We start from the raw sequence: 24403 nt of genomic DNA, 5'->3' as shown, positions 1-24403 counted from the left end.
GTTTAGCTTTGCAAATAAGTGAAGAATTAAGTCACAGAGTTTCAGGAGTTACAGCAAACAAGTCTCCATCCATTGGCAGTAAAATGATGAAGAAGAAAAGTTCCCAAACAATTTAAAAAGAAAACTTGTTTCCTTACAAAAAGGATCATGTAATTTTTGGGTCAGCAGGCTGTAAAAATATTCTTTTAGAGAGACTTTTCATTCATGTGCAGCATTTTGCTGAGCTGGGAACCAAAACACATGACTGCTTTCTTTCTTTCTGTCAAAGAGAGACAGAAAGAGGGTGGAGCAAAGGCTGCCAGGAACTTGCTAGCTCCACCCACTGGCTATCTGAGCTCTGGGCTCAGGTTAACCCTTTCGTGCATGCAAGTGTGAGCCAATAACTATATATTACAACATTGAGGAAGTAGTGGGCATGGAAAGAGGAGTTGCAGAAAGTGATAAGTACACTCACTACCAAACACCAAAAGAAATAATCTGCAACCCTGAGCGCTGCAGTTTAGGACCTGATTTCCCTCCATTCATCAGATTATCCTTGTATTGAATAAACCTAAATTTGGATAAACCTAAATTTAACATAGGGAAGCATCAAGATTGGTGTTGTTGGAAGGGAATGTCATGTGAACTACACAAACTACATGGAAACACAAACAGTTTTAAATACACAGTAAACTGTGGGGAGTCCTTACCCTGGAGGGAACCAACTGCTTTTCAACTTCTGCAAAAAAGAAAAAAGTTACAGCCACTTTCAAAATTTCCCATTTGTAATGAATGAGGAGCACATAATTTCATTTTATACGGAGCAGCTTGGAACCCAGAACACAGATTGAAGAGAAGTGAGCACAGAGTGTCTCAGAAACAGATTAGGATTTTTAAAAATCACACCAATTTAGATGCAAGTGGTCTCTGCATATCAGATGATCACCCACCTTTAAAACTTGGCCTACAGGGGTGAGAGAGAGAGATAAATATCTGGTCCACGGGCCTGAAAATGCCCTCCCCCTTTTGAGTTAATAAAGAACACTTTTTGCTCATAGAAGTAAGCTTATGTTGATTTTAACAAATACAAAGTGATCTTGTGAACATGGCCTTTGGTTCCTTCAGAGGTCATCTAATTGCAGGGCTGAATTGGGCAGTGCTGTGATCCTAGTTGTTGAATGCCCAGCTCCCGACATCCATCTCTCATCTCATCCCGACGTCTCATCTCTCCAGAGGTATCCTAGTGAGTGAGTGAGTCTGATTTGCTTTTAAAGAGACTTGAAAATTGTTAAGAAACCCAGGGTGTAAGCAGCTGGTTTCCCAAAAGGATTTCACCATGTTTCCTGCAGGCAAAAAAGGTCAGATGGTAACTTCTTTTATTCAATGGAGACCAAGTTGCTGCTCACCCCCCCCCCCCCAGTTACCTAATGGATTAATATCACAAGGAAATGGAAATGACTCGCAGAAGGAGTCATTGCATTTGGGGGGAAACGTATTACTTTCGCATAGATGTTTTATTTTATCTGCTGCATTCTTGCCCCTTAACATCAAAATTAAATGTGATCTTAACACCCTTGTTCTTGCTCCTGTGACTTGTTATTTGAGAAGAAACAGGAGCTTCCATAGTCTCCCTGAAGTGCAATTCACACAAGCAAAGCAAGCATCCCGTCTTACGGAAAGGAAAAAGAGGTTCAGTACTCACCGAAAAAGGAAATCGAATGAGAATACTTTGCCAGCTATGCTGTAAAAACAAGAAATGGAGCACGAATAAGGCACTGACATTAGACTCTAGAGAGGGATGCAGCCTGTTCAGGATGAGACCCGTGGTAGCCTTAGCAGATTGAGAAGCAAGGGATTGGAACATTGTCACGCCCAGGAAAAACTCGTGTGTTCGGGCTTTAGGGCAGAGATGGGGAACCTCAGGCACAGGATTATACCTGGCACCTAAAAGCAGACAACAATGGTGCCAGGTGTGCTTCCTTGGGGAGAGCATTCCACAAGTGAGGAGCCACCACTGAAAAGGCCCTTGCTTGTGATGCCACCCTCTGCACCTCCTTTGGAGAGGGCACACAAAGAAAGGACTTGGACAGTGTATGCAGTGTCCAGGTTTACATACTCTCCAACATTTCTCCGATGAAAATAGGGATGTCCTGTTCAATGATGAAAAGGATGATGATACTACAGTGGTACCTCAGTTTACGAACTTACCGTATTTTTCGCTCTATAAGACGCACCAGACCACAAGACGCACCTAGTTTTTGGAGGAGGAAAACAAGAAAAAAAATATTCTGAATCTCAGAAGCCAGAACAGCAAGAGGGATCGCTGCACAGTGAAAGCAGCAATCCCTCTTGCTGTTCTGGCTTCTGTGATAGCTGCACAGCCTGCATTCGCTCCATAAGACGCACACACATTTCCCCTTACTTTTTAGGAGGGAAAAAGTGAGTCTTATAGAGCAAAAAATACGGTAATCTGTTCCGGAAGTCCATTCTTAAACCAAAGCCTTTCTTAAACTGATGCGCGCTTTCCCTAATGAGGCCTCCCACCGCCAGTGCCCTTCTACCATTCAGCTTCTGTTCATAGACCGAGGTAAAATTCACTAACCGGAACACCACTTCCGGTTTTGCGGAGTTCGTATACTGAATAGTTCGTAAACAGGGCTGTTCTTAAACCGAGGTATCACAGTACTACCACTGCTAATAATTTTATTAAGTTGTCACAGGCAATCTGGGCAGCTTCCAACATATATAAAAACATAATAAAACATTAAACATTTTTTAAAAAAATTTCCCTATATGGGGCTGCCTTCAGATGTCTTCTAAAGATTGTATAGTTATTCATCTCCTTGGCTCAGGGGCAGTGCTGGATTTACATATAAGCTAAAGAAGCTATAGCTTGGGGCCTCACGCTCTTGGGGCCCCCAAAAAAATTAAAGGAAAAAAACAACCTGGATGTACATTTCCAAAATAGAAGATAAAAAACAAATAAAATAAAACCTACATACAGCAACAGGGTTTTGTGTTGTGTAGGCTCCTATGATGCAAGTCATGGGCCCCGCCTGCTAGCCTGCTCCCTAAAATATCCCTGGTTTGCTCTTTTCTATATATAGGGTGCCTACATTCTGCATGTGCAAATGGCTTTGGATTAGGTCCATAAATTACCAAATAGCATATATTCAACACAAAAAACAGCAACAATTTGTTGCTGACAGACAGCTGGACATATAAAGGGCCCCATTACCTTCAGTAGCTTAGGGCCTCATCAAACCTAAATCCGGCCCTGCTCAGGGGTAACTTAACTCCGTACCCTCCAATGAAAATAGGGACATCCTAAGGAAAAGCGGGACATTCTGGGATCATATCAGAAACAGGGACAGCTTCTGTAAATCCAGGACAGTCCCCGGAAAATAGGGACACTTGGAGGGTATGCATCTCCTGTTGCTATCTCCTGTGCACCCCCAATTGTCTTGGACGTGATGGTGGTTGGGAGAACCCACAGCAAAGCATAGTATAGGGGGAGGAAAGGGAGACCATTCCATCTGGTAAGCTGACGGAACGATCTCCACAGTGCTCTGTTGAATTCTTCCCAGAGATTCCTCGCCCAATCCACATCTCTCATTTTTCTCTATTCCTATGGATTCACAGCATCCACCCACACTGCTGTGGCCATGCCGATCACAATAGTTTTTAGCTGTGCTGAAAATAATCTCTGCTTTCTCCCCAAACCAAATCCTAGCAACCAATTAGATCATCTAATTTTAGCCACAAGAAACAATGTTTTGTGACTATCAATAAATAGCACTTAATCATATGTATTATTTCGCCCTCCAGGATACTTGCCAAGGACCTGGAATTCGTCGCAGAATGCCATCACCTCGGAAAGAAAGGCAATTTTACGTTCCAATCACCATGCTTCGTGAATGACTTATGTGCGTGTTTTTGTAGCATAGGTGATTTTTTAGAACTCATGAAAATGCACAGGAAATCTCCCCAATAGCCACAATAATTTGTCTTTGTCTCCCCCCCCCCTTTGGATTTGTCCTTCCCCGTCCCCTCCGTCTTCCCCAATTTGTTTGATCAAGTAGAAGATAGAACGATTCTGCAAATGTCCCATAGAGCAGTGCATTGATTCAGAGGGAAAGGGCCCTACAAGTTAAAACTAGGTCACCTTTTACTTTCTTGCTGTAACAGCAAGAGGGGGGGAATGGATTTTAAAAGGGGGGGAGCAGTGGAAGAAATAAGATGCAGTGAACAGGGAAAAGGGTATTTTAAACTGGGGAATGAAAGATCATTATGGATCAGCACTAACAATTAATGGTGTGTTTTGGGCACAAGACTGGACTGGTATTTGCAGCTTTGGAAAGCAGACTGATCCCATCTTGGAGCTACGTAATCTGTGTCTTTTTGAGCCCATCTAGTGTTTTGTTTCCCCGTTATTTCAAGGGATTTCAAGTCACTGGTCTGAGAGTGGGGCAGGAGCAGGGACCGAGAAACGGGAGCTGCAGGTTAACAGCTCTAGGCTAAAGGGGCTGGGCGGGTGGTGCTGTGGGTTAAACCAAAGAGCCTAGGACTTGCCGATCAGAAGGTCGGCGGTTCGAATCCCCGCGATGGGGTGAGCTCCCGTTTCTCGGTCCCTGCTCCTGCCAACCTAGCAGTTCAAAAGCACGTCAAAGTGCAAGTAGATAAATAGGTACCACTCTGGCAGGAAGGTAAACGGCGTTTCTGTGCCCTGGTTCGCCAGAAGTGGCTTAGTCATGCTGCCCACATGACCCGGAAGCTGTACGCCGGCTCCCTTGGCCAATAAAGTGAGATGAGTGCCGCAACCCCAGAGTCGGCCACGACTGGACCTAATGGTCAGGGATCCCTTTACGTTTTAAAGGGGCTGGAATGCAATGCCAGAGAGAGGAGAGAGAGAGAGAGAGAGAGAGAGAGAGAGAGAGAGAGAAAGAAAGAAAGAAAGAAAGAAAGAAAGAAAGAAAGAAAGAAAGAAAGAAAGAGGTATGTTTGTCAGCTCGGATTATAAGTTTATTTTACTTCTACGATGCTGAACCTGTGCTGGACAGCACAATACATTGTATAGATATTTTGGATGTCTCTTTGGTGCTTTGGTTCTGTTTTTTGAAAAAAGTTCTGCAAGTTAACTTTTGAATTAAACTTAAACAATTAAAATTTTCATTCCAAAAGGACTCAGTTTTCATGCATTCAGTCACTTCAAACGGCACAATTTTTATATTAATATCTGCAACAGATATAGTCCTTGGGTATGTGCTAAATTTCAACCTAAAAATGTCTCCCCACTTTCAAAGACCCATGCCAGAGAAGTAACCCCTTCCAAAAAAAAAAAAAAAAAAAACCCCACAACAATCATCCAGTTTTGAGACCCCTCCACAACATTTCAAGATTTTCCTATAGCTTTCTTCTTACCCCACATCCCTCATTGTGCTAGAGAAAGCTCTCTCAGAAAAAGTTCTTTCAGCTTTAGGAGGCACAGAATAATTCGGTGTTTGTGCACTGTACAATAGAGAATGTGAAAAAGTCATTCAGGAAGTTCCATGGGCATGCCAAAATAAGGCGCACATGTACACACAAACACACCACTAAAGTCATCGTCATCATCAACCTTTATTACGGTCCAGAGACCCAACAAATTGTTACAAAGCAATACACAATTCATACAGCCTACCTCCAGGTTAAACAAGCATTTTGTTCAGAATATAGGGATCATTGGTTCTTGCAACCACCGATAAAAACTTGGCCACTGCTAATGTTCTAGCATTTGTCTGGTCTTCCAATAGGAACCTGACATAGTGAGCCTCTGATTTTCCTAGGAAAGGTACCAGCAAGGGTAATATCAGTTCAGCCCTGGCTTGCTCATATTTTGCGCAGTGCAACAAAATATGTTTTATGGAATCGATGTCTTGAGCACACGAGCAAAGTCTGTCCTGGTAGGGAACTCCTCTCAACCTGCCATCCAACACTGCAGAAGGAAAGACGTTTAGTCTGGCTTTGGTGAAAAGCCTTCGATAATTTGGTACTGTCAGGTTTTTAATGTAAGATGTTAACTTAAAGACATGCCCATATTGTACTCCTACTGCCAGCGGACTACAGACTACATTATGGGACTACATTATCCCATACTAAAGTAGTATTATTGACTACTTTATCAGAGGAAACTTCTAGGCAGTTCAAATAAAACAATATGAGTTAGGTATTAAAAATACTGAGAAAACAAAACTTTAAAAGCAAATTGATATATCACCCCCCCAATATAAGTAAAACCAGCAACGTTAAGGGAAAAAGAGTAAAATTACATATCTGAGTAGGCATATCAGTTGGCTCTGGGACCAACTGTCTCCTCCTCCTCCTCCTCCTCCTCCTCCTCTTTTTCTTCTTCCTCCTTCTCCCCAGCTGCACAACTTAGGCTGAATTGCAAAAAAATTGTGGAAGAAAGGCTATAATTGACAGCAGAAAGTTCCCTTCCTGCTTCCCATCACGTGCCGAGTTGTTGTTTTTCCATCGGACAGATTGACAGGCATTGCCGACTTAATCAAGTTCTGACTAACAAGCTCAAATGGCATGATTGACATTGACACAGCTATCTCTTAATAACTCAGCATGACGCGTAAGCTGGTGCCCTTTGGTGGTGTGTCGAAATGGAAAGTGAGGAGACAGTGATGCATGAAGTTGCTGCTGGGCCGGGCGGATTTATCTTGCCTATCCAGCTGATTTTTCTTCCGTGCCCTTTAATGCAGGGGATTTAAATTGCTCCTAATCCAGTGCCAAGGCGAGCCATTGCTGCATTCTCTGCTTTCCTATCTCAGGGTGCAGATGGGAAAGAGAGGATCCCTATCGCCACCGAGTCTCCAGATTATTACGTCGGGTGGGGATCTAAATGCTGCCGGGCTGAAATTGCAGGAAAATAGGAAATCACCCAGAGTTGAAGAGCTGTTTCCATGAGAAGTTGCTTTATGCTGAGTCAAACCATTAGTCAGTATGGTCCACCTCTTTAAGAATTCAGGCATGCATGCTGCCTCCCAATATTTGCTTAACTTTACTTCCTTGCTATATATTTTCTATGTACATAGTGTAGTGAGCTTTTTCGCCCCATAGGGCGCACTGGCCTATAGGGCGCACCTAGTTTTTTTTTTGGGGGGGGGTAAATAAAGGAAAAAAAAATATTTCCCCTCCAGGCGCGGGGCTGGGGCGGGGGAAGCCCGAGCTTCCCCCGACCCCAACCCCCAGAACAGGCTGCTATCCGCAAGCCTAGGGAGCCTGGCGGGAAGTCGCGCCAGTCTCCCCAGGCTTGTGGATATCTGCTCAAAACCCGGGGCGTGCTACTCAGCGCACCCCGGGCTTCGGGATGCAGGCAGCTCTCCACAAGCCTGGGGAGACCGGCGGGAACTCCCGCGGGCTCCCAAGGCTTGCGGACAGCTTCCTGAAGCCTGGAGAGCAAGAGGGGTCGGTGCGCACCGACCCCTCTCGCTCTCCAGGCTTCAGCGAAAGCCTGCATTCGCCCCATAGGACGCACACACATTTCCCCTTCATTTTTGGAGGGGAAAAAGTGCGTCCTATAGGGCGAAAAATACAGTATATCATCCAACATCTCTCCAGTGGAAATAGGGATGTACTATTTAATAATAATAATAATAATAATAATAATAATAATAATACCTTGCTCATCTGACTAGGTTGCCCCAGGCACTCTGGGTGGCTTCCAACATATATAAAAACATAATAAAACACAAATATTTAAAACCTTCTCTATACAGGGCTACCTTCATATGTCTTCTAAAGGTGTATAGTTACTTATCTCCTTTACTCTGGTGTGACTCAGGGGTCAGCAACCTTTTTCAGCAGGGGGCTGGTACACCGTCCCTCAGACCTTGTGGGAAGCCGAACTATATATTTTTTTTTTGGGGGGGGGAATGAACGAATTCCTATGCCCCACAAATAACCCAGAGATGCATTTTAAATAAAAGCACACATTCTACTCATGTAAAAACACCAGGCAGGCCCCACAAGTAACCCAGAGATGCATTTTAAATAAAGGGACACATTCTACTCATGTAAAAAATTCCCGGACCGTCCGTGGGCCGGATTGAGAAGGCGATTGGGCCACATCCTGCTCCCTGACCTTAGTTTGCCTACCCATGGTATAACTCCATATCTTACAGCATTTCTTCAATGAAAACAGGGATGTCCTAAGGAAAAGCAGGACATTCCAGGATCAAATCAGAAACTGGGACGGCTTCTGTGAATCTGGGACTGTCCCTGGAGAATAGTTTGGCAGGTAATGTTTGATGTTTCAGTATGTTTTTATATGTGCTGGAAGCTGCCCAGAGTGACTGGGGAAACCCAGCCAGATGGGTGGGGTATAAATTATGAAATTGTTGTTGTTGTTGTTGTTGTTGTTGTTGTTGTTAGGACACTTGAAGGGTCTGCTGTATGCCTGAGCCCCTTCTAATTCCTGGATCCAGCAAACATCACAATCCAGTGGAAGATTCCATTGTTGAAGTAGCCAGGCCAGCTTATTGGTAATGGTCCTAATTAATGGGTCATTAGTATAAGAAATGTTGCTTTGTGCTGGAAGACAAATGAGTGGGCCCCTTCCCACCCTCACCTGGCTGGTAGTGGGAAGGACAAAGGCCAGGGCAGGTGTCTTCTTCTTGGCGATCACTCTTAGTAAGATTGTCTTCCATAAACACAGTTTTAACAGTGAGTCTGTAAGTGACTGTGGAGGCCAATTCTGGATCCACACGTCCTTCCACAGTGGGGTTTCTGGGCAGGAGTTGATCACAGTGAGTGTTTGCCAAACGTGCCTTCCTCTTAGCACGTTTCTCTCTTTGGTCCTGAGTTTGAGTATCTTCAAAGCCCATGACACCAACTGGAGCGCTCACAGGCCAGTGTTTCCCAGTTGACGGTGTTTATACTGCATTTTTTAAAGATTTGCCTCACGAGAGTCTTTGACCACCGGCAGGTGTATGTTGGAACCAGGCTAGCAGTATGCTGCAGGCAGATTCCTGTGAAGGAGAGACATGCTTGATTTCTCCTTGAATCTCCTTGATTTCTCCTTGAATCTCCTTGAATCCTTGAATCCTGGCTATAGGAGAAGCAAGAGCATCTCAGGGTGCTAATGCTGTAACCCCCTCAATCATAGGCTCAGATTGCAGATATGTGTAAATAAACCACCTATCCTAAAGGCACCACGGTCTCTGCTGTCCCTCATTCCAAGGGTGACCAGGATGGTGTGCAACAATATTTTCTATACAGTGTCGCCGTCATAATGGTCCCCAGAGCTATTTGCAAATACAGTGGTACCTTGGGTTACATATGCTTCAGGTTACATACGCTTCAGGTTACACACTCCGCTAACCCAGAAATAGTGCTTCAGGTTAAGAACTTTGCTTCAGGATAAGTACAGAAATCGGGCTCCGGCAGCACGGCAGTAGCAGGAAGCCCCATTAGCTAAAGTGGTGCTTCAGGTTAAGAACAGTTTCAGGTTAAGAATGGACCTCTGGAACGAATTAAGTACTTAACCCGAGGTACCACTGTACAGTGCTACCTCGGGTTATAGACGCTTCAGGTTACAGACGCTTCAAGTTACAGACTCTGCTAACCCAGAAATATTACCTCGGGTTAAGAATTTTGCTTCAGGATGAGAACAGAAATCGCACAGCGGCAGCGGGAGGCCCCATTAGCTAAACTTGGTACCTCTGGTTGAGAACAGTTTCAGGTTAAGAACGGACCTCCGAAATGAATTAAGTTCTTAACGCGAGGTACCACTGTAGACTCCACTGTGGCGCAAAAGTTCTGCTTCGTAGGTTAGGCTTACAGAACATGCTTATATAAGTCGAACTGTGTGTGTGACTCCTACATTGTGCGACTTGTCCCACACTGCACACATTATGGAGAGAAGATGTGTGCACCTGATAACAGGTCGCTTGCAAAAGCAAACCATCGCTTTTTGTTGTTGTTGTTGTTAAAAAAGAGAATGGATTGCCTGTGCTGATTGACAGCCTTTGAAAAAATACATCTTTTGTTTATCCAGCAAGTGAGAATAGGTAATTGCTTTTCCAAACTCTTACAAAGGCCTGACAGATGGGGGTTATGGAACTCTGCTATGGTTCAATGGGCAATTTATAACTCATGCTTATTTGGTCTTTGGCCTCACTGATGAAAAATGCTAACATAAAGCTATAATGGGGAAAAGGTTTTTATTGCATCCCTACAGATGGAAAAAGAGAGAGAGGGAGAACACTAGAGATCTATAGTCTTCTGACGATTAGAGGAAGAGAAGAGAGAAATAGATTTAAAAAGGGGGTCTTCTCCCCCTTGAGGTCTGGACTGAGGGGGAAGGGGATGAGGGGATGAAAGACTCACAAGCAAATCCTGTTCTGAGATAGGCTTGGCTATTCAGTAGCAGCTTTTCAGAAGACCTGGTTTGTTTGTGTTTTTTAAAAAATTGTGCATATGCCTTTGTAGGTTGCAGCCTACCTCTTCAGATGGGAAAGTGGAATAGCTAGCAGCAGGGAGCACAATGCAGCTAATGGGATTTTGATTCTTGGCCACCCTCATTTTTAAAGGGACAGGAACCTGCACTGTAAATAACATGGGGAAGCAAGAGGCATACAACGATAAAACTGAAAAAGGTTCACTCAATCTTTATCATGGGAGGAGACCCTCTCCTCTCTACCTTAAGTGTTAACACAGACACATTTGTGTATGTATTCCTATTCTGCTGCCTCCTATTCCATCCACTTGCCATGATTTGATCTCTTGAGGACTGTTCTGAGGTCTCTTTACTGCAGTCTCCAGAAAGGCTGAAAAGCTCATTCACAATTGTATTGTATTGTATGTCTGTTTTTTATCCTTGGTTTGTGTCAATTCATACTTGCCCCTGTTTGGCCCAAGCAAACTTCTGATGAACTCAGGTATGATGTAGGAAAGACTCCCTCCTTGAAACCATGGATAAAAGGTAAAGGGACCCCTGACCATTAGGTCCAGTCGTGACCAACTCTGGGGTTGTGCGCTCATCTCGCTCTATAGGCTGAGGGATCCAGAGTTTGTTCGCAAACAGCTTCCAGGTCATGTGGCCAGCCTGACTAAGCCGCTTCTGGCGAACCAGAGGAGCGCATGGAAACGCCGTTTACCTTCCCGCTGGAGCGGTACCTATTTATCTACTTGCACTTTGACGTGCTTTTGAACTGCTAGGTTGGCAGGAGCAGGGACCGAGCAACAGGAGCTCACCCCGTCGCGGGGATTCGAACCGCCGACCTTCTGATTGGCAAGCCCTAGGCTCTGTGGTTTAACCCACAGCGCCACCCGCATCCCCTTATATTTTTATTTATTTATTGCATTTATGTGGCAGCCCATTGATAAATATTATCTGGATTGTTTACAGTGAAATGGTATTTAAAATACAATTTCAAAAAAATGAAATCCACAATAACAAGGAGCAAACCAAACCAAAAGCCTATGAAAGCTAATTTTCAACAGACAGCATAAAACAATGGGCAGCCCAGATTTATGAACAGAATTAAAAGGACAAGATACGCAATATGTGTTGGAATGCTGCTATATATAAGATTGTATTTGAAATGTCATGGATGGAATAAAATAAGTTGACTAGTATTGAAAGTATGGACATGAGTCCATACTTCCCCTGAATTCAAAGACCAGCTCCAGCAGATTGAACTGAGGAGACCAATAGTGGGTCCAACATATGGGGTTTTTTTGGGGGGATTTCATGCTTTATTTTAGGAAAGGGTTGCCCAGAGTTCTTGACCTTTTTTTAGGGGGGGAACCCCAAAGTTGTCGGGCGCGCACCTCAACACAAGGCAGGCGGAGAAGCCCATCTATAAACACACAAACACCAAAAAAAGAGGTGGGGGAGGGGGAAGATGCGCTCACTGGTCTTGGGAAAACATGCATTAAAACACACACACAACACTTCCCATAACCGGGAGACCGCTGGAGGGCGAGTGCAGTCTCTATGGAGATTTAACTGGCGTGGTAGTGTCTTGTTACCAGAGGTGGACAAACAGCAGACTCACACACAGCCCTCCTCACAAGAGGCTCCATCTCCCGATAATGCTTCAACCCCCACCCCACATGTTGCAGAGGGAAGTGAGGGCCAGATGGAGCTCATCAACCTGGGAAGGTGGCCCATCTGGGAGTAGGAAAACTCTGGTCCTAAACTTCTGCTGCTTTGTGGGGCATCTTTGGGAGAAGAAAAGGCTAAGGAGTAAACCCTACACATCTTAGTGGAGTCCCTAAGATGGTTGGATGGTGTCTTGTACATCTCTTTCCGGCAACTCTTTCAGACAAGCTGTTGCCAAATGTATTGCTCTGCTTTCCTTTGGACCACATCAACCTTGTTGTCTGAGCAGCCTAGGACCTCCATACACACTGCCCAGGCTTGCCCCCCAAGGTCACTTTGGGGCTGCTAACACAGCAGCTTGACTTCACCCCTGGAGGTGTACTCTGTTGTCTCTCAAGACAGACAGATGCCGATGACAGCATGGATATGTATGAACAATATTGGCAGCTGGAGGACATATGTGCACAAGAATAAAAGAAAATAGTAAGGAAGTTTTGGTGAAGATCAGAATGCTGAGGGTGACGACAATTGTTTTGATGGACATATAGACTAGGATCCAAAGGTGACTTTGTGTGAGTGGAGGGGACCCTAATTTCTACTGATTCTCCACTTTGTGTTGTTGCATCCCATGTCATTTCTGGGGGTTCCCGCCCCTCTGAAGTGGATGTTTGGATGGAGGATGCAAAGAGATACAATGGCAAGGAACAGGCTGTTATGCCCCATTCCACCCACAGAAGTTAGGCTCCAAATGAGAAATCGACTTGGAATTAAGCCCTGCTGAATTCACGGGGGCTTAAAGTCTCTTCAGCACAATGTGTGTGCACACAGTTGCAGCTGGGCAGCAGAAAGCTGAACATGCTTTTTGAAAGGCTTTCATTAAAAGATGACCAGGAACTTGTTGTTTTTTAGTCGTTTAGTCGTGTCCGACTCTTCGTGACCCCATGGACCAGAGCACTCCAGGCCCTCCTGTCTTCCACTGCCTCCCGCAGTTTGGTCAAACTCATGCTGGTAGCTTCAAGAACACTATCCAACCATCTTGTCCTCTGTCGTCCCCTTCTCCTTGTGCCATCCATCTTTCCCAACATTAGGGTCTTTTCCAGGGAGCCTTCTCTTCTCATGAGGTGGCCAAAGTATTGGACCCTCAGCTTCAGGATCTGTCTTTCCAGTGAACACTCAGGTCTGATTTTCTTAAGAATGGATAGGTTTGATCTTCTTGCAGTCCATGGGACTCTCAAGAGTCTCCTCCAGCACCATAATTCAAAGCATCAATTCTTCAGTGATCAGCCTTCTTTATGGTCCAGCTCTCACTTCCATACATCACTACTGGGAAAACCATAGCTTTTACTATACGGACCTTTGTTGGCAAGGTGATGTCTCTACTTTTTAGGAACTATAGTGAGATAAAAAAGAAATGAGTGTGTGCACCGCTTTGCAATGATTGTGCCTTTGACTCTCGTAAAAACAATGGTACTGTATTTCTCCAGCCTCAACTCCTGAGTCTCCTGGGTCTCCCTCCATGGCTGCTTTTCCACGTCACTCTCCCACCCTCTTCTTGGCATTCAGGAATCAAAAGGATAAACAGCAGGTGACAATGATGTTGATAATGATCGGGGCTAGACCTTTGCTAGATCAGGCATTACGTACAACATTCTTCTCAGCTTGTCAAGGAACAAAGCTACAAGAATTTCCTCCTGCCTCGCTCATTCTCAATAGAGCAGCAAGAAACCCACAGGACAAACATGGGGGGGGGTCACAGAAAATAAATCATGTTCTTTTGTCAGAGGCCTGAAGCCATTTACAATGAGGTCTCCATCTGGCTTGGCTCACTCCAGGGAGAGGAAGAAATAACTGTGCTGCGGAGGCTGCTGCTGCATATTACAACCAGGGATGTGGGTGGTGCTGTGGTCTAAACCACTGAGCCTCTTGGGCTTGCTGATGGGAAGGTCGTCAGCTCGAATCCCCGTCATGGGGTGAGCTCCCGTTGCTCGGTCCCAGCTCCTGCCAACCTAGCAGTTCGAAAGCACACCAGTGCAAGTAGATAAATAGGTAACGTTGCAGCAGGAAGGTAAATGGTATTTCCGTGCACTCTGGCTTCTGTCACGGTCCTCCATTACTTCCGAAGTGGTTTAGTTTAGTCCTGCTGGCCACATGACCCAGAACGCTGGCTCCCTTGGCCTGAAAGTGAGATGAGTGCTACAACCCCATTTTCACCTTTGACTGGACTTAACCGTCCAGGCCTCCTCTACCATATCTATATCTATATCTATATCTATATCTATATCTATATCTATATCTATATCTATCTGTGGAGGAAGCTATTTACACCTGCATTAATCACCACCCAAATGGCCATATCCAGTACTATTTTTCCAGAAAAACAGGTGTCAGAGCTCACCACGAACATCTCTTTTGTTCTCTTATAATGGCAGTGGCGCCTGCCTGAGAGGTGCTGGAGCTGAGCTCTGCTGAGCTCCAGCTGAAAAGAAGAAGCTCTGGGCGTATCCATTAGGAAACCAGAAGGAACAAAGTGGCAGAGCTCAACTGGGAGCCCTTTGGAGCAACATGGGTTTCCAGCCAGCTTTGTACTGCTTACATTAGCTGACAAAAGTTACATAAGCATGGCAGAATTAGGACTTGTCAGGACGTTTGATCCTATTCATCTGAGGATTAAGCGGGTTTCTTATCCTATTGCAGGTGTCAATTAGCTAGCAATGCTAAAATAGGTGGCATTATCAGCAAGTGTTACCATTGTAAATGATCCCTGTGCTTCCTTGGAGCACATTTCCATTTCAATTCAGTTGCCACCGAGTGCACTTTTTTTATATACCCCTCTCTCTGATCTCGCTGCTTACCATTCTTCTTTCTCTCCACAGATCTGTGCATATATACCTGCTATCTGAGGATAACACTTTGCACATCTGGTGAAGTGGACCCTAGTGCATGAAAGCTGAAGACCCAATAAAAGTATTAGCCTTCGAGGTGATACAGGACTCCATCATTTTCCTAAGTTCCCATAGTAACCACCAGGAGGAAACACTCAAAAGGATCCCATCTTGCTTTCCCTCTTGTTCTTGCTTATTACTACAATATATAGGTCAAGGTTTTCTTTCATTCTTTTCTCGATTGCATTTGAGAGTGGTTCCCAGTCTAGGAAATGAGACAAAGCACAAGGCCGTATGGGAACGCTTGCTGAACGGGCTGTGTTCGTCAGCATGAAAACAACTTCAGTTGTAATAAGCAGAATTCTTACATGTTCTTCATTCTTTTATAAAGATGAACCAAACTCTCTGATCAATGTTAATTATGAGTTTTGATTGCGCCCTCCTTGAAAAAGGCAGTGTATTCTATGCTCTGTGTTGGGTACATCAATTTCTCCGTAGACAGGGTCTACAAGACTGCGTGCCAACATAATTCTGGAGCAATTTGGAGCCATGAGGGTGAACACAGAAAAACAGCAGCTGCTTGGAGTCCCCTTCAGATTGCTTCCTGCAGTAGCTGCACACGGAGCACAACAGAGTTGCCTCTTGTCTATGTGCCTTTGCAAATCAACCAAATGTGTGAGATTGGGTTTTAGGAAGGGTTTTTGTTTTTTTGCTATTAATAAATAATATAAAGTGGTCATTCGAGAAGCACAGTGGACTTGTGCTTTTGTTCCTGGTGCTCTTCAGCGATGACCAAAGAGGGAATTGCTTGACTCCTGCAAAAAAAGGAAAAGGCGGGGCATTACAGGAACAGAATGTGGCCCTTATTGTCCCACCTCCAGCTCATCCATTTCTCAAATGGCCCTCAAGTATGGGCTGGAGAGTTTCCTTCCACTTGGCAAACACACTTCAAGATGCTGACAGGACCAAGAGGTTAGGAGTGGGTGAGGCTTTGCCATAGTTAGGAGGGACAGGAGTACAGTGGTGCCCCGCAAGACGAACGCCTCACAAGACGAAAAACTCGCAAGACGAAAGGTTTTTTCGTTTTCGAGTTGCTTCGCAAGACGAATTTCCCTATGGGCTTGCTTCGCAAGACGAAAACGTCTTGCAAGTTTGTTTCCTTTTTCGTAAAACCGTTAAAACCCAGGGTGCATTGCTGGAAGAGGTGCAGTTGCGACTTGACTTCGAGGAGCAACACATTGCACGTGGTGTGGTGGCCTTTTTGAGCTTTTTAAAGAGTTTGCTGAATTTTTGAAGCTTTTCCAAAACTTATTTTGCAGCTGTTTGGTAAGTTAAACTTTTAAAACTTTTTTGGGGTTTTTTGGATTTTGGGTTGGGGTGTTTAGAATTCAAGGACTTGGTGTTGGGGAGAGGTTTGCAAGAATCTGGGAGCTTGTGTGGTTTTTTTCTGCATTTTTATGATTTTCTGTGACCATTGGGCCAAGTTGTTTTTTTTTGAAAAATTTTTCTGGGTTTTGAATTTCTGTGTGCTGGGTGGCTGGGGGAACAGCTGGGGAGGGGTTTGCAAGAATCTGGGAGCTTGTGTGGTTTTTTTTTTTTATGGTTTTCTGTGACCATTGGGCCATGTTGCTTTTTTTTGAAAAAATTTTCTGGGTTTTGAATTTCTGTGTGCTGGGTGGCTGGGGGAACAGCTGGGGAGGGGTTTGCAAGAATCTGGGAGCTTGTGTGGTTTTTTCTGCATTTTTATGATTTTCTGTGACCATTGGGCCATGTTGGTTTTTTTTGAAAAAATTTTCTGGGTTTTGAATTTCTGTGTGCTGGGTGGCTGGGGGAACAGCTGGGGAGGGGTTTGCAAGAATCTGGGAACTTGTGTGGTTTTGTTTTTTTTGATTTTTTATGGTTTTCTGTGACCATTGGGCCATGTTGGTTTTTTTGGAAAAAAATTCTGGGTTTTGAATTTCTGTGTGCTGGGTGGATGGGGGAACAGTTGAGGAGGGGTTTGCAACAGTTGGGGAGGGGTTTGCAACAGTTGGGGAGGGGTTTGCAACAGTTGGGGAGGGGCTGGGGGAACAGTTGAGGTTTTTGAAGACTTTGGTGATTTTTAAAGCTTTCCCAAAACTTGTTTTGCAGCCATTTGAGGATTTTGAAGACTTTGGTGATTTGCAGCCATTTCGTAAGTTAAACTTTTAAAACTTTTTTGGGGGGGTTTTGGATTTTGGGTTGGGTGTTTGGAATTCAAGGACTTGGTTCTGGGTTTGAATTGCTGATTTTTCTTTTTCTTTTTCTGAGTTTACGAAGGTAACAGCTGTGCTGCCATGGGACCCAAGAAGACTGCTCCTGCTGCGGAGGCCGGCGAGAGGAAGAAGGAGAAGGTGACACTGGAAATGAAGAAGGAGATCATCTGGAAGCACGACGGTGGAATGCGTGTGATGGACCTCGCCAGGGAGTACGGCAGGAACCCATTGACCATCGGGACCATCCTGAAGATGAAGGAGAAGATCCTTGCGACTGATGCAGCCAAGGGAGTCACCAGGATCGTGAAGAACCGCCCAGCTGTTCTGGAGGAGGTCGAGAAGTTGCTGCTCATCTGGTTAGAAGAGAAGCAGCGTGCAGGGGACACAGTGACTGAGGCCGTCATTTGTGAGAAGGCCAAGGCCTTGCACGCAGACCTCATCCGGGAACAACCAGGAACCTCAGGCGAGCCAGAAGTCTTCAAGGCAAGCAGAGGCTGGTTTGACCGGTTCAAGGCAAGATCTGGAATCCACAGCGTGGTCAGGCATGGAGAGGCTGCCAGTTCTGATGTTCCTGCGGCTGAAGACTTTGCCTTGGAGTTCCTGGAGGTTGTGAAGACGGAGGGCTACGTTCCACAGCAGGTCTTCAACTGCGACGAGACCGGGCTGTTTTGGAAGAGGATGCCCAAAAGGACTTTCCTCACACAGGAGGAGGCCAAGTTGCCTGGCGACAAGCCCATGAAGGACCGTCTGACCCTGCTCTTCTGTGCCAATGCAAGCGGCGACCTGAAGATCAAGCCCCTGTTGGTGTACCACTCGGAGAACCCATGGGCCTTCAAGAAACACAAGGTCGACAAGGAGCGGCTGAGTGTCATGTGGCGATCCAACAGCAAGGCTTGGGTCACACGTGTGCTGTTTGTGGACTGGGTCAATCTTGCTTTTGGCCCTGCTGTCAAACAGTACCTGCTGGACAACGACCTGCCGCTGAAGGCTTTGCTTCTGATGGACAATGCTCCTGCTCATCCTAAAGGCCTTGAGGTGGACTTGTTGGAGGAGTTCAGCTTCATCAACATCATGTTCCTGCCGCCTAACACCACGCCACTGCTCCAGCCGATGGATCAGCAGGTCATCGCCAATTTCAAAAAACTCTACACCAAGGAGCTTTTCAGGCGATGCTTCGAGGTGACTGATTGCACCACCATCACCCTGCGGGAATTCTGGAAGGACCACTTCGACATCGTCACCTGCTTGAAGATGATCACCACGGCCTGGAACGGGATCAGCCAGAGAAATTTCAATTGCGCTTGGCGCAGCCTGTGGCCGGACTGTGTGGCACCAAGTGACTCTGATGCACCAGAGTCAACAGTGGTGCAGGACATTGTTGCCTTGGGGAGGACCATGGGCCTGGAGGTCACAGAGGAGGACGTCTGCGAGCTGGTGGAGGAGCACGACCACGAGCTGACCACCCAGGAGCTGGTTGAACTGCAGTCAGAGGTTGCGCAGGAGCAGGCCTCGCTGGAAGAGGAGGAAGCAACTGAGGAACGGCCGTCCTCCAAAGAACTGAGGGACATTTGCCAGAAGTGGAAGGAGGTGCAGGCTTTTGCAGAGCGGCACCACCCTAACAAGCACGTGGCACATGACCAAGCGAACACTTTTGATACGGCGGTCATGTTGCCTCTCAGGGAGCTGCTGAAAAGGCGGATGAAGCAGCAGACCATGGACAGGTTCCTCAGCAAGAAGCAAAGAGTGGAAGAGGAACCTTCTTCGAGTGGTCCCCCAGAGTCTTAGAAAATGTAATGTACCCTTTTTTGATTTTTAAATGTTTTTCCTGTCATGTTTAGAAACTTAATTTATTGTTCCTTCAATTTTTGATATGCTCTTTAAAGTATGTGTGACTTTAAAGAGCAGTTAATAAACTATTGTTGTACCAAATTTGGCTTTGATTGGACTTTTTTTGACCATAGGAACGCATTAATTGAATTTCAATGCATTCCTATGGGAAACCGTGCTTCGCAAGACGAAAAATTCGCTAGATGAAAAAACTCGCGGAACGAATTAATTTCGTCTTGCGAGGCACTACTGTATAAACTGTATGTTTAATAATATAAATGTTTTAAGTCTTTTTTTTTATCAATTCAGTATATTTTCTTTTAATTGTCAAATAATTCTGTGTACATTGCGGCAGCCTTTGGCTATGTGCAATAAAACTGACTGAGACTGACTGATAAACGGTATATCACTACATAGCCATACACCTGAGATGGGGCTGCAGATGTTCAGTATCTCAAAGCCAACTGAATGTGTGATGTGGTGCAGGATCATAATGTCCCAAGAGAGAATTGCACACGAAAGCTGTGCACACAACTAAAGGCTGCCCAGCATCCTTTTGCTAGTTCCACTTTGGCAGTAGCATTGCTTGGGCTTGATGTTAGGGTGGCCATGTGTCCTATTTACTGAGGGAAGTCCTCTGTTTGAGGACGTTCTCAGTGTGAAGGGCTGTCAAGGCCAAGTCCTGTTTAAAGACAAAGAACCACATGAGGAAAGAAGCAGGGACCTGTACAGCATGGGCATATGCTCCACTGCTGTGGTCATTTCCTTTGTGTAGGAGACTCATATCTACATACATTCACACTCCCTTCTCTATCCTCAATCAGACATTCACGAGGCCTTATTCACCTTGATGGCAGAAAGTGAGGAGGAATTAAGGAACCTTTTAATGAGGGTGAAAGAGGAGAGCGCAAAATATGGTTTGAAGCTCAACATCAAAAAAAGAAGATCACGGCCACTGGTCCCATCACCTCCTGGCAAATAGAAGGGGAAGAAATGGAGGAAGTGAGAGATTTTACTTTCTTGGGCTCCATGATCACTGCAGATGGTGACAGCAGCCACGAAATTAAAAGACACCTGCTTCTTGGGAGAAAAGCGATGACAAACCTAGACAGCATCTTAAAAAGCAGAGACATCACCTTGCCAACAAAGGTCTGTATAGTTAAAGCCATGGTTTTCCCAGTAGTGATGTATGGAAGTGAGAGCTGGACCATAAAGAAGGCTGATTGCCAAAGAATTGATGCTTTTGAATTATGGTGCTGGAGGAGACTCTTGAGAGTCCCATGGACTGCAAGAAGATCAAACCTATCCATTCTGAAGGAAAGCAGCCCTGAATGCTCACTGGAAGGACAGATCGTGAAGCTGAGGCTCCAATACTTTGGCCACCTCATGAGAAGAGAAGACTCCCTGGAAAAGACCCTGATGTTGGGAAAGATGGAGGGCACAAGGAGAAGGGGACGACAGAGGACGAGATGGTTGGATAGTGTTCTCGAAGCTATCAGCATGCGTTTGACCAAACTGCGGGAGGCAATGGAAGACAGGAGTGCCTGGCGTGCTCTGGTCCATGGGGTCACGAAGAGTCGGACACAACTAAATGACTAAACAACAACAACATCACCTTGTATTTTATTCTGTGAACCTCCCTGAGAACTTTTGATGAAGTGCAGTATAATAATAATAGTAACTAGCACCATGCCAAGCAAGAGGACTAAACAACAACAACAACATCATCAGAGTTCAAAGACACATTCAAGTCAGGAAAAGCACTCGGGGTTCGATGCAGGGCCAGTGGGGTATGTGGTCTGGAGAGAGTCCAGCCAGAGAGGTCTGGAGGGCCACACTCAGTCTGTGGGGCTGAGGTTCCCCACTCCTGTTTAGAGCATAAAACTGTGCTGTTACTATTGCGCCTCTTCCAGATTCTCCATATTGGACTTCACTTGCTCAGTCACTTTTACGACTGTGCATGTGGGATGGTGGTAACATGATTTTCCAAAGCTGCCTGTTACAAGAAGGAAGCTGGTAACTGGGAATTAATTGCATGCGTGCTAGGTTGAAAAGCATTAAGATTAAAGCTGGGAAATGAATTTCCTATGCAAGGGGAACATTGCTTTTGAGACAGGCACCGCTACGCCAGTCCGATCGATGGAAATCAGGGCAGGAATGTTGGCTCCGTAAATCCCAGGAGAGGTGCAGCTGCTGTTCTGAGGTCATAGAACCTGCCTCTCCCTCCCATCCCTCAATCACTATTGCGGCAAGCACAATCTTGATTCAAAGTAAGAGTGAAAAATTATCTTTTATTGTAGAGTTGCAAAACTGAAGAGATGAAATATTTATCAGTAAGAAGCACTTTTCATTATCTGTATGGGGAGCATCTCTCCAGCGCAAGATAAAGGGAAGTGTGGGGCAAGGGAGGGGGGAGTGTGGTCCAATAGCTGAGAGTAGGGGCAGCACAATAGACAGATATAATGAGAAAACCTTCACTTGCTCACAATATTTTGGTTATTTCAGATTTTTCAGTTTGATTGGGTTTTTTTTAGCCTTGTCTTTTAAAACGTATTAAATATGCAAGTTATATAATTTTGCCACAGTGGGTGAGGTAAATAATATTTTCTGGCAGAAGATGAATTACAGTGGAATGGAAATGTGCAACAAATACAGGGCAGATGGTTTCTTACCTCCCTACTCAGAGATGTAAGGTAAAGGTAAAGGGACCCCTGACCATTAGGTCCAGTCGTGACCGACTCTGGGGTTGCGGCTCTCATCTTGCTTTATTGGCCGAGGGAGCCAGCGCACAGCTTCTGGGTCATGTGGCCAGCATGACTAAGCCCTTCTGGTGAAGCAGAGCGGCGCACAGAAACGCCATTTACCTTCCCGCCGGAGCGGTACCTATTTATCTACTTGCACTTTGACGTGCTTTCGAACTGCTAGGTTGGCAGGAGCAGGGACTGAGCAATGGGAGCTCACCCCATCGCAGGGATTCGAACCGCTGACCTTCTGATTGGCAAATCCTAGGCTGTGTGGTTTAACCCACAGCACCACGATGTCCCTTTACTCAGAGATGTAAGTGCTCCTAAAAATATTTATTTGTGGTCTGAAGCACAGAGGTAATGATGGTGGCTATCTACCTCTGATTTCCCCCTATTTCTGGAAATGTCTGAGTACACCTTCCTTCCTTCCTTCCCTCCTGCCTGCCTGCCTTCTTTGACAAGGGAAGGCTTTATTACAGGGGTAGGTGTCACAGTGCTGTCAGGCAAGGAATGTCCAGAGTGAGGAATTTATTGTGAAAAATACACTTACAAGTTAGGGAAAGGCGTGTCCATCAGGCTTACATCTCTCACCTGATGAGGAATTTGCAGTAACAGAGAAGCCCCACCCCGACCTCAGCTTATGTATCTCCCCCAACTGAGTTGCACGTGAGTAGGCAAAGACTACGCCTGGATGTAACCTGCTTCTGCTCCTCCCTCTTCAACCCTCTTCTGATCCTGGAGACAGTGGAGCAAGAGAGGTGGGGGCAGGAGGAGGGGGTGTGGAAGCCCTTGACTCTATACTTTCCAGACCTCTCCCTCCCTCCCTCCCTCCTCCTGCACCTGTTCTCCACTCTCCAATCCTGCAGCTTCTCCTGCCTCTGACTCTTGCCTCCTGGCTGTTACAGGCTCCCCCAGGTCAGTGATCCCTTCTTCCAAGTCAGTCATCAACTCCCCTTCTACTGGTACCCACTTCTCTTGGTCCAGCCAGCCCCTGACACCAGCGGACCTGTTTGCCTCCTGATGTTATTTAACTCCAATTCCCACCAGTCCCAGTCAGCATAGCCAATGGTCAGGGACGATGGGAGTTGTAGTCTAGCAACATCTCAACAGCTGCAGGTTAGGCACCCCTGCTTTATAGGGATTAACATCGAATACAGAACTCTTACGCTCGTGTTGTGTGTGGGTGCTTGCCATAGACATCTGGTTGGCCACTGAATGCCAGACCCAAGGGGCCTTTGGTTCTTAAATTTGTGGAAAGAATCAAAATGCATTAGATGGACAGAGCAAGCCTTGACTTTCCTCTAGCAAGAACTGTAGGATCTGCAGAAGAGGGAAAATATATGATGATATTGCAATAAAAGGGTTTGATAGAGGAGAAAGTAGCTTGAAAGTTGATTCCATTTAAATTGTAAAATAAGTAGTTCTTGTCAACTCCAGGAAAGAGAACTTTAGGCAGCTGTTGAAAAATAAAATATTGTCGCAGTCAGTAATGCCGAATCAGTGAAAAACTGTCCTAATTATGGTAATAAACTGGTAGCTAGCTAAAATGGTAACTATTTTGTTTCCTACAGAAGGGAGGGCTGATTGGATGCCCAAGGACCAAATCAAGCCCCACCCACGAAATTTTATCCAGGACTGAATCAAAATTGTTTGGTTTTTATTTTAATTTTCACTTAGATTGAAAACCTCCCCCTCTACAGTACCCTTACTGAATACTTTAGCTATGTTTTGATTGATTAGTCCTAGGAAAGATTCCACATTGTTGAATCTACACAGCTAGTAAAAACAACAACATAGGTAACCAAGATGGTGGCGCCCATAGTTTGGACTCTCTAGGAAGCAAGTTGAATGCTCCTACAAGACATCACTGAGCTTGAATTGGAGAATCTGACAGCAGGTTCCAGCTCCATGGGGGACAGTTTGTGAGTAGAGCAAATGGTTGTCTTGTTCTTCTGGTCCTTGTTGGCACCATCCTGGCAAGAGATATGACAGCTTGTCAGCTAAGCCAAATCAGGTGACCTGGGAAGCCAATAGGGTCTACACTAGCATTACAGAATGACTATCTCAGGCTTGGCTCCTCAGTCTGAGCAACATGTCACCTGGTATAGCTGCTCTATAGCCTTGACTTCCACTATACAACATGACCACCTGCTAGTCTTAGATGACATTAGCTGCCTCTAGCCCAGGGGTCAGCAAACCTTTTCAGCAGGGGGCCGGCCCACTGTCCCTCAGACCTTGTGGGGGGCCGGACTGTATTTTTTTTTGGGGGGGGTGAACAAATTCCTATGCCCCCAAATAACCCAGAGATGCATTTTAAATAAAAGGACACATTCCACTCATGTAAAATCACGCCGATTCCTGGACCATCCGTGGGCCGGATTTAGAAGGCGATTGGGCTGGATCCGGCCACCGGACATTAGTTTGCCTACTCATGCTCTAGCCCTTTGATATTTGGGATGTTGTGATGTTTAAGGTATGGTTAGCACATGTTGCTGCATATAGATTAAGCCTCTTCTGCTAGATGGTACCAATCTTATGACCACCACTAATGTAGTATATCACTGAATGACAAAATACACATCTGTTGCGGCAGTGGTTTTCAACCAGTGTGCTTTGGCACCCTGGGGTGCCTTGAATGAT

At 45.5% G+C, this 24403-nt stretch overlaps 1 long non-coding RNA gene across 1 annotated transcript; it reads right to left on the bottom strand.

The window, feature by feature from the left end:
- Positions 1–602: 602 nt before the first annotated feature.
- On the bottom strand, positions 603–6907 carry LOC308466337. Its single transcript, XR_013980770.1, has 4 exons — positions 6288–6907; positions 5401–5487; positions 1682–1720; positions 603–1322 (listed from the first exon to the last, which is right to left on the bottom strand). It is a non-coding gene; the product is annotated as an uncharacterized lncRNA (long non-coding RNA).
- Positions 6908–24403: the final 17496 nt, after the last annotated feature.

The sequence above is a fragment of the Podarcis pityusensis genome (genome assembly GCF_964106645.2).
Source record: "Podarcis pityusensis genome assembly, chromosome: 17".
NCBI classification, from domain to species: Eukaryota; Metazoa; Chordata; class Lepidosauria; order Squamata; family Lacertidae; genus Podarcis; species Podarcis pityusensis.
This window is presented reverse-complemented; position numbering and strand designations above follow the sequence as displayed.